Genomic DNA, 9,332 nt, shown 5'->3' with positions numbered 1-9,332 from the left:
AAAATACACACACACACATACACATACACACATAGAGAGAGAGAGACGCATTTACTCTCGCGAAAATTGCCGATCGCCTCCTGATTCGCACAAATCTTTTAACGATGGAAATGTTCCGTGAAGCCAGCCTGTACACGTGCTTGTATTTATAATTTAAAACACTGTTTATACATAGTTCTATCGATTATTTAAGTTAGAGAGACGGTTTGCGAGTAGCCCGAAACGATTAACGGACTGGGGACCTTCATGCATCCATAAAAAAACCCGAAAATTTACAATTTCATTTCGAAATGTTTGTAAAGCACAGAAACTTGAGAATCAATTTGATGAGTAGCACTTCGATATTATTATACTATAGAGTTAACACATTAGCTACCGGCTATTTAATAGATTTTATGTAACTGTTTATAGTTCGTTAAATAGGTATATTATCATTGTTGTATATCATAGTAACTATGCAATAGATTATTAAAGTCTGTGATTCGCAGCTAGGGATTTCTTAACACACTACCTACTGGAGTTTATCGGACTGTTTTTACAAATCTGTGACTCACAGATAGGGATTTTTTAATCAACTTTTCAATAGCGATAGCGTAACAATGTAATCTAACCATTTTTTGAGAACTACTACTTACAAAAAGATTTTTGAACTCTGTTTTTTTTTATATATTCATTGAAAATCTTATTGATAAGCTTCCGATAGGCGCCCTAATTTTTCAATAGCTTTAACGATTGCAGTCTTCACTTCCAGTATCGTAATAATTTTAAGCTCTCTTTTGATACACTAAAAATCCCATTAACAAACAGCTGGTAGGTACAGTGTCAATAAATCTGTCAATAGTAACGATTTCTTGCAAGAAGCCACTTCCAGTACCATCATTCACAATATTTCTAAGCTCTTTTTTGATACAGTCGCTAAGAATCTTGTATAGAATATACCGGTAGAGAAAGTGTTAAATATTTCCTTGAGCCTGTTGAAAGAATTTACGAAGGGAATAAGATCAATCATTTTTACGCCAAAGAAATTTTATCTCGCATGAAGGCCCCCCAGTTAATTACTCGCTGTATTTGCAAGCAAGTGCAGCGTTATCTCCATAGCGTCGCGCGACCTTGAGACTAGGCGGGACTTATCCCGCTGCCCCGATTGGCCAGCGACGCGACGAAGGTTTTCAAATGGCCGCGTCGCAAGCTGGAGGGGGTAAAAGGGGCGGCGCTACGAGGGAAATGCTGTAAAATCTATTCCTACGGGGGTCGTCTCAACCGGATATCGTGTGCTCTTTTGTTTATACTTACGCGAGACCTTCGGTGACTATACCGAGGCGGATAGAGTCAGTCCAACGAACGACGAATGAAACTGATCGGGGAGCGTTCTTTGTTCCCTGACACGTTCAACCCTGTAACTAATAGTCAAACTTGTCTATTTATTTATAATTATATAACAATAATTGCCGATGACTGTGCGCAGTCGGGCGCGCGTGTTTCGTTCGGTGAATTAAGATGCGCGTTTGTCGATGGGCGAAACACGCGCGATTTTTTATTATTATCCACGGAAGAGAAGAACGTTCGAATAATTATGGGGGAATTAGGACTTTCTATAGGGAACCCTTTAGGCCGGTCAATTTCGAATTATCGTTGTGAATTTGTTGTACGACGAGGGGTCGACGGTAAACAAAAATGATACGGGATAAATAAAAGTAATGTAGTATTTGCAATGAATAACGATGGTCTTTTTTGTAATTTCCGCGATGGGACATTCTTACTTTTACTTGCTATTGAAAAACATGCGCTAATGAATATTAAATTAATCAAAACATTTCCTGAAGAAACATTGCAAAACTCGTGCAAATCTTATCTGTGGCAGTAAATTAAAATTAACAAAATGAACAAAATTCTATTGAAATTTCAATTTCATTTCGAGTGCATAAAAATCCCAGCTATACATACTGTACATCGAACTTCATTGATTTAATTGTTTTCCGGAATATAATGTTCCACGGCACAAAAGAGACATAACACTCAATGAATTGACTCAAAAAACGTATTACTCGATGGAAATAGCAAACTAGTGTTTTACCCTCGCGGGAATTATGAATCTTAAGACGCAGGGCCGTACGACGAATTCCGAGCGCCCTGGAACTATTGCAAATACTTTATTTGTTATTATAGATCTCGTGACGATTTTCCTAAGTCTCCGCCGATCTATGGATCGGTCGATCAACTGCCTTCTATGCCGATAAACCGCTAATTGCCATAACGGAGCCATTAAGAAACGAGAAATTCATTTTTCGATTGATGCTTCTCTGAATGAAATCGATAAATATTCGATTCTGCGAATCGTATGCATTCCCGACAACGGAGAACAGTTATGCGAACAGTTCAAGATTATAAAATTCTTTTTTGGACGGACACGACTAGTTTTCTAGACCGCCATTGTTCCGAAACGGTGATTTAGTTGATTAAAAAAAAAATAGGAAAAAATTAATGAAAATATGGAATTTAACGATTCAGTTGTAATGAAATAGCGGAGAAACTCCGAGCAACACAACGAAATAACGACGCAGAGACCGAACTGCCTAAATTCTAGCAAGAGAGAAAAAAACTTAACGTTCGCGAGTTTAGAGGTGCACGAGACCCGCGCAGATTTAAATATAAAAAAAAAAGAAAGCAACAAATAAATAAAACGGGGGATAAGGTTCGATTCACTTCTTTTTTTTTTTTTTTTTTAGTAGGTATTGCGAATCTTTTTACGGTGATTATGTGATCGTGAATTACTATATGAATTACGCGTTTAGACACGGGTGAACGTAACCAAAGCGAGACCAGGAAAATGATAACACTGATGCTGCGTATGTATAGATTTTTTCGCGTGTATGTGAGAGGAACGTTGATATGGACGAGAGAACAATTGTATGATTTGTTAGCATGATTTTCCCGTGTGTTGTTTACCAGCAACGTTGTCACAGTTTCTTTGCTACACACGAATATTGTATGTTGATAGTGCGTAATAATAATTTATGAACCGAGGCTACGGGGAACGTTTTTTATTTTATTTTGGGGAGACTGGAGGGGGAAGTAACTATACTTTGTTTTGGATCACAAGGATGTTAATCAAATTGTTTAAGAAACTATACTATCTTTCTGTGATTAGAAATTACAGTTGGACTGCGAATTTGATGCATTCATGGCAAAATGGGCATAATTTCAAACAGTAGAATGATTCAAAAAGATATCAACACATTGTTTCCAGCTCCGGCCTCCCCTAAATTGTTTAATTTTCAACGTGGTTTACCCGATTCTCTCGGTTTCGGACCATTTTTTCAACATTTTCGTTTACATTTTCTTCTCGGGGGCTCTTTACAATGTTATTGGACGCCATGTTCGAATGGCTCGAGAGATACCAAAACCGAGTTTTGGTATTTCCGATCGAGTATTATTAGACTGCGGTCGTTTATGCTAATTTGCAACTCTCATGCTGATTTGCAAAAAATTTACGTAGATCGAGAAATTCAAATATGTAATAGTTTCTTTTTTGTTATAGCTTTTATAGTGTTCCAAGTAGTGGCACTTTAAAATGTAATTTCACGATTCTAAGCGAAATTTCTTGTTTTATAAAGGATTGAATGTGCTTGTTGAGGATTTGACTTGACTGTTAGAACTCTTAAAACCCCGCAGTCTACTAATTACAATTATCACCGGGTCAATCTGCACTTTGGTGATATGTGGGAATTACACTTCACTGGATATTGTTTTTTCGTTCAAAAGTTTGTAACTGAAATTGTCGTAAATCGTGTAAATTTTGGACTAATAAAATACAATTTGAAAAAAACGAGACGGAATGAGAACCCTTCCCTAATTAATTATTGTAACTCGTTCTGTTGTTTGGAATTGTTTCGTTTGTACAGAGAGGAAATGAGAGTGCTCACGCCCGGGGTTTTACTGTCCCCACTTTTTCTGCATCATCTTTAGCCTGGAACAGAACCTGCATCATCTTTAGCCTGAAACAGAACCTGCATCATCTTTAGCATGAAACAGAACCTGCATCATCTTTAGCATGAAACAGAACCTGCATCATCTTTAGCACCGATCAGAATCCGTTTAATTTTTGTTTAGTCTGTGGCGTGAATCAGAACTATATTGCAACCAAACCTTTATGCGACATTACCATGCATTAGAAACTGCTTCGTGCGACATTTCCATAAACAAAAATCCGTTGAATTCTATGAAAAATGTGAAACAAGTAGTTTTTATTTTTTGATCTTGCCAAAGTAGTATGCATAAAAGAATTATACAAATGATTATGATTACAATTACTTGAAATCCAATATACAGGGTGTCTCATTTATCTAAAAGAATTCGTTTATCTCGTGAAAGACTACACCTGTCAAAAAAAGTTTAGAAATAACTTGTTTGATACGAAGGGGGACATAATACGGTGTACGTTATTTTTTTGCAGGGTAGGTTGTGCGGGAAATTTTTAAGTCGATTTTAGTTTTTCAAATGCTACCCTATGTTTTCCTGTATTACGTACACCAGGACTGCTTAACTGGTGGCTCTTTCCGCGATCTTCCTTTTTCGACAAGAAACCCCCATTGCATACGATGTCGTCGCACAAGCAGGCTGTCTCAGGGGAAAGGAGAGTCGTAGCAGTCTCATTCTGCCGCGCTCCGTTTCGCTAATGCTCCTCTCTACGCGATGGACGTTGGTGGAGGGGATTGGTTGCAACGAAGAAAGAAAGCGAGGCGAAGCGCGGCAGAATGAGACAACAAGACCTCTCGGCATTTGTTTATAATTTTGTTTTCAATCGATTTTCCTTCATTCCGAGAAGAGTGTAGAGGGGGAATGCATGGAGTGGGTATTGGCGAATGGTGAGAGCGTTGTGTGGCTCGCGGCGAAAAACAAGTTAAGCAGCCCTGATGTAGACATTTAACATAACAAATCCAATGACCTACACTCTACACTTCTTGCGACCTGCACGTCCTAACTTTTTGTATTCTTCTCATTCTACTCAATTTAACGTTCGTAATGTTCAGAAACCTTGAAAACAAAAGGAGTTTATTCGGCATATGTTTTGACACCGAAAATGCATTGCACTCAGTCTAGTCTACGGGCGAGTAAGCAACATTGTCGCGGACGCGTTGTCTTGTTGTGCGACGCGACGGCACGATAGCTGTTCACGAACGATAAGGCTAAAACAGACTAGGATATGAGAAAATAATTTTTTTATAGAAACAAATTTCTATACATCATAAAAATTTATTTGTTTAAACAATTATTTTTATAATAAATCATTATTGAAATAATAATTCAAATAATGAATAAAGAAACATTATACAAATTTATTTATATAAAAGTTGTTTAAATAATAAATAACAATAACTAACTACTTATAAATAATAAACATATAAGGCTGAACACAATACACATTACAGAATAATAATAAAAATTTATAATAAATTTATAATAAAATTTATAAAACTAATTTTATAAAAGCAAGAGGAGATCGAACAACATTTTAACGAGAGCCGCTGAATGTTTAGATGTAGCGGCCGTTGCCCCGCACATCACCTTCGCGTTGGGAGTCAGCTGAGCGAGCGGCAAAACAGCACGCAAGAAGTGCGATGTTTGATGAATTTCTTTTCTCCCGACCAGAGGAATCGGGTCACTGCTCGTTGTTCTTCTTTGGTGCAAACTTTTAACGGAGCGGCCATGATCTATCTGCAACACAAGGAAGAAAAATGGCGGAATTAGGATCTTTTCATAGCATTAGCACAACAGTATAACAATAAAATAAATGAGGACAGAGGTCAGTGTGCACAAGGTGAAAAGGATTATGTCAAGACTGTAGATAATTTTGAACTTACTCTCGTACATGAACGGAAGATGACTCGTTTCTGGATTTGTCGCAGATTTCTTGAAATTGGACGTAGACGGCGGCAGATCAAGACGACTTCTTTTTTGAACTTGTAGATGAATTTTTCTCTCTCTTTCTCTCTCTTTCTCTCTCTCTCTCTCCCTGTGTTGAATCCTAGCTTCTCCTGGCTCGCAGAGAGTCGAAGTGCGTCTCTTTCTTTCCCATACGCTGTCCTCCTCTGCGTTCGAAACTTTTATCGCTTGTTACACAAGTAAATAACATCGGAATTATATCATATATGGTATCATTTTAATCAGAAAAATGCCACGAATATGTTGGCAAAAGTTTCATAAAAATATAACGAAAAATAAAGAAGTTTTGTAATTGGATTAGTAGTGGTCTTCGGGTCTCACACCGATATACCCGACAATGTGGTGACCGCGACACGACGGTTCTCGAGTGGTGTGAGGTGTTCCACTGTCATAAGTAGGGAACGTCGGTACTGACTTCAGTAGAATCTTTACTGTATACCCTATTTTGGATCAAAGATCACATACCCAAGTTTACATTAAAATGAATCAACAATAAATAAGAGAAACTAAACAAAAAACCAAATTTTTAATGTATTCTTTAAACAAACAACTTTTGTTAAAAATTTCTTGAGCGACATTTCCCATTTTAAAAAAATTTAATTTTTTCGACCGCTGGTTACCAAGATAACTCAAAAAATGTGATTTTGACCCCCAACTTTGAGGGCTATTTTCACCCCTTCAAAGCGCGTGGTTGGCTATAAAAAACACATGTCAAATATTTTTCGAAGAACTATATCTCACATAAGTTTCATCAAAATCGGATTGTATCAAGTGAGTATGTACTTATTTAGAGTGTGATCATGACACGCTATGATACGTAGGTAAATAGTGTCAGACACTGCATATACTATCTTATACCTGACCTAGTCTGTACCTTCTTAACAATAAGGGCCTGGGCGACTCATTTACAGCATATTACAGCGAGTCCCATCGTCAACCGATTTTGTACCGGCGATGGTAGTTTTCTAAACGCAGGGTTTCCTGCGCTCGTAAAACCTAACCGTCCTCTTCACTCTTTTTTCTCTCTTCCTCTTTGCCTGTCCTCTCATACAACCGTTTTCCTACAAGACTTTAAGCCCATCCTTGACATAGACGAAAACCAGACATCCTCGCCAGCGACCATCCCTTGTTTCATTACCAACTTTCACTTTTCCTCTTGTACAATTGTCCTATCCTAAAGTGAGTCCACTAGTTTAAAATAAAGGCTTTTAATTGAACCACTAAACTACTTCTCCTTCCGGGATGACGACAATATGATTGAAACTCTACCGAGTTTGGTCTGCTTTTAACCAGAAAAATCTCACAAATCTGTTGATGGAAGTTACGTACAAATAGAACTAAAAATTTAACTTAAACCGAAAATTTAATCGCTTATTACACGAGAAATTATAATCGCAATTATATCGTGGCAGATGTTGTTTTAAACAGAAAAAAGAAACAAATACGATGGAAAAAGATTCATGAAAGAAATAAAAAATCATTAATTCGATCCACCGTGATCGTATCAGAGTGGAACAATATTTTCAAGATAGCGCGACGTCGGATTTCTTACTATTTCCTACTTTTATTCTCTCATAAATATTCGTGTGTCGTTCGATAGCTGATTGATCAAATAAGTTCATTTGCTTCTATCCGACGTAAGTTCTAATTAATCTCAAGCGGTTCCATTCAAGACTGCACACAGTCTAAAAATATTTTCATAAATCCTTTTGAAGGCTTTGGCATCATTAAAGATATTGTAGGAAAATGTATATGATCAAAATTGTTGGTTAGCGAAGAGATAGTTTTATTTAATGCTATTTAACATAATCTACTATTACAAAGATCGGTTTTTCTTCTCTTACAAAGTAACATGATCTCAAGGTCTGCCTCACATTGAATATTAAACTATTATAATTTATATTATTACCTGAATTGTTGCAAAAGTTACTTAAAATATAAATTAATTTGAGAGCAAAACGTGCTTTATAATCTTCGGAATTTTTTCTCTATTGGATATTGGCAGCGGATGCCAAATAATGCCAGGCGTGGATGCTATTTCTATGTTAAAAAATGATGTAGGCTCTGATCCAGCCTAAGATGATGCAAGTTATGGTGCAGGCTAAAAAGATGATGCAGGTTTTGTTTCAGGCTAAAGATGATGCAGGTTCTGTTTCAGGCTAAAGATGATGCAGGTTCTGTTTCAGGCTAAAGATGATGCAGGTTTGGTTTCAGGCTAAAGATGATGCAGGTTCGGTTTCAGGCTAAAGATGATGCAGGTTCTGGTCGAGACTAAAAATTAGACTAGAGGGCAGTACTATACCGGGGACACTAAAACCCCGGGCGTGAGCACTCTCATTTCCTCTCTGCCTATACAGTAAGTTATCGTTGTAAGTCACTACCGCCGTTCTTTTCACTGACACTCATACGAATCGGTGGTTCTCGCCTAGCGTCCCATTTGAAATACACAGGGCACGCTGGAAACCTAAGAGTCATCCCGCGTGAAAGTCATGAGAAACCTATTGCATACCAAAATGACTGGCATTAAAACGGAGAGAATATCCGTCTCCGATATAATGTTGCACGGAGAAGCGGACAGCGAAAAAACTAACTAACTAACTAACTAATCCAATTACAAAACTTCTTTATTTTTCGTTATTTTTTTATGAAACTTTTACCAACATACTCGTGGCATTTTTCTCATTAAAATGAAACCAAATATGATATAATTCCGATGATACTTACTTGTGTAACAAGCGATAGAAGTTTCGAACACAGAGAAGGACAGCGTATGGGAAGGAAAGAGCCGTGAAGAGTTGCAGGCCTTTAAATGAAAAATTTAACTTCTTTATTATTAATTATTTTTTTATGAGACTTTCACCAATATATTTGTGGCATTATTCTGATTAAAATGATACGAAACGCGATATAATTCGGATCACATTTACAATAATTTCTCGTTAATGTAATTGTAATGGGAAGTAACTTTCATCGTTCATTACACACGTAAATATCATCGGAATTATATCATATTTAGTTTCATTTTAATCAGAAAAATGCAACGAATATGTTGGTAAAAGTTTCATAAAAAAATAACGAAAAATAAAGTCGAGATTCGGCCACTCACCGTGCTGGTGTGAGGTGTTCCAATGATTTGGAAATGTGAGATTGGCACTGACGTACAACGATAATTTACTGTATACCTAAATGAATATTCAAACGGGAAATAGGATGACGTTTTCAGTCAACTTTTATGTATAATGTAGACATTCTATACCTAGGCAATAATTTTCTCACATTATTTATTAATTTTTCTCATCATTTTCATATGCGTGTTACTTTTGCTACTGTGATGCGTCTACCGCGTAATATTCTCAGAGCGCATACATATGAACATGTAGGTACGTGAG

This window comes from Halictus rubicundus, chromosome 11, assembly GCF_050948215.1.
Source record: "Halictus rubicundus isolate RS-2024b chromosome 11, iyHalRubi1_principal, whole genome shotgun sequence".
NCBI lineage: Eukaryota > Metazoa > Arthropoda > Insecta > Hymenoptera > Halictidae > Halictus > Halictus rubicundus.
Note: the sequence above shows the minus strand (reverse complement) of the source record.